Raw genomic sequence first — 2,393 nt, 5'->3', positions numbered from 1 at the left:
GCCACTGTGCTGCCCACAATTGGTCTTAAGAAGGTGGTAGTATCTTGCGTTCTTGAACTGCTGCAGTGCTTTGGGTTTTAAGGAAACCCACAATACCATTAGCAATGGAATTCCAGGATTTTGATCCAATGATACTAAAGAAATGGTGATGTATTTCCAAGTCAGGATGGTAAGTGGCTTGGAACGGAAGTTGTAGGTGCAGGTGTTCTTATGTATCTGTTGAAAATGTGTTGCTGGTCAAAGCACAGCAGGCCAGGCAGCATCTCAGGAATTCCCTATTCCTGAGATGCTGCCTAACCTGCTGTGCTTTGACCAGCAACACATTTTCAGCTGTGATCTCCAGCATCTGCAGACCTCATTTTTTACTTATGTATCTGTTGCCCTTGTCTTTCTGAGCAGTAGACATCACAGGTTTAGAAGGTGCAGTCAAAGGAGTCTTGGCGAGTTACAACACAGCAAAACAGAATTTAGAAAACCAAAGTTCAAATTTCAGTGTAATGACTTGAAGCTCTGACAACTCATCCTGATCTGATGTTTGTATCCACACCTAGAGATGAACTGCACACGTTTGTCTCTGTTTCATTAGCTAACAGATTGGTTATTTTGTTGCTGGCACTACATCAAACTTAGACAGTTCTCGAAATTTTGGCAGAAGCCACCCCTTATGTAAGTGAGGAGCACTTTGAGGGATTCATAGTGTTGGATTATCATTTTAATTTATTATTCTTATCAGAGAATGTTTACTGAACTAACACCTGGGTTGAGTGGATTGCCTGAGGAGGAAAATGTGGTTAGGCCAAACCTGTATGGTCTGGAGTTTAGATGAGTCAGTGATTATGTAACTAAAATGTAAAAGATCCTGAGAGATCTTGACCGGATGGATGTTGAAAGGATTATTCGCTTGTGAAAGCATTTCTAAGTTTACGTTTTTTAAATGGGTGCCTATTTAAAACAGAGAAGAAGAAATTGTTTTTTTCTTTAAGGGAGTTGTGAGTCTTTGGAATTCCCTTCCTCAGAATTTAGTGGATACAAAATCTTTAAATATTTTTACTCAGAGGTAGATAGATTCCTGATTATGAAGAGAATGAAAGATTACTGGAGAAATGCAGGAACATAGACTTGAGGTTCAGCCGTGTTCTCATTGGATGACTGAGCAGGCTGAGCGGGCCGAATGGCCTACTCCTGTTTGTGTGGTCATACAACTTGGCATTGTCATGTCCAGTGCCTAGGTAAATGTCCTGCGACCATTCAGTTCCTTTCATTTCGACTTTGTGGTGGTTTAATATACCTGATTGGCTTGCTATAATAAACATGAAGAATTGTAGAAAATGAAGCAAAACATAGGTGCTGGAGAAATACTGCAGGTCTGCCAGCAACTGTAGAAAGAAAAGCAGAATTAACTTTTAAACATAGAAACACGGAAAATAGGAACATGTGTAGCCCTTTCGACCCTTTGAACTTGCTTCACCACCCGATGTGATTGTGGCTAATTATCAACTCAATATTCTGTTCCTTCTTTCTCTGTTGTCATTTGATTCCTTTATCACCAAGTACTATATCCAAATCTAGAGGAAGGACTTGAAAGCTGGGTAAGCAAGTTTGCGGATGACACAAAAGTCGGTGGAGTTGTGGATAGTGAGGAAGGAAGTGGTAGGTTACAGCGGGATATAGATAAGTTGCAGAGCTGGGCGGAAATGTGGCAAATGGAATTCAATGTAGCTAAGTGCGAAGTCGTTCACTTTGGTAGGAATAACAAGATGATGGATTACTGGGCTAATGGTAGGCTACTTGGTAGTGTGGATGAGCAGAGGGATCTTGGTGTCCATGTACACAGATCTCTGAAAGTTGCCACCCAGGTAAATAGTGCTGTGAGGAAGGCATATGGTGTACTGGGCTTTATTGGCAGAGGAATTGAGTTCCGGAGTCCTGAGGTCATGTTGCAGTTGTATAAGACTCTGGTGCGGCCTCATCTGGAGTATTGTGTGCAGTTCTGGTCGCCATACTATAGGAAGGATGTGGAAGCTTTAGAACGAGTGCAGAGGAGGTTTACCAGGATGTTGCCTGGAATGGTAGGAAAATCTTATGAGGAAAGGCTGAGGCACTTGGGGCTGTTCTCATTGGAGAAGAGAAGGTTTAGGGGAGATCTGATAGAAGTGTATAAGATGATTAGGGGTTTAGATAGGGTAGATACTAAGAACCTTTTACCGCTAATGGAGTCAGGTGTTACTAGGGGACATAGCTTTAAATTAAGGGGTGGTAGGTATAGGACAGATGTTAGGGGTAGATTCTTCACACAGCGGGTTGTGAGTTCATGGAATGCCCTGCCCGTATCAGTGGTGAACTCTCCTTCTTTATGGTCATTTAAGCGGGCATTGGATAGGCATTTGGAAGTT

The sequence above is a fragment of the Hemiscyllium ocellatum genome, chromosome 25 (genome assembly GCF_020745735.1).
Source record: "Hemiscyllium ocellatum isolate sHemOce1 chromosome 25, sHemOce1.pat.X.cur, whole genome shotgun sequence".
Classification (NCBI taxonomy): Eukaryota; Metazoa; Chordata; class Chondrichthyes; order Orectolobiformes; family Hemiscylliidae; genus Hemiscyllium; species Hemiscyllium ocellatum.
The sequence above is the reverse complement of the archived record's forward strand: the minus strand, read 5'-3'. Positions refer to the sequence as shown.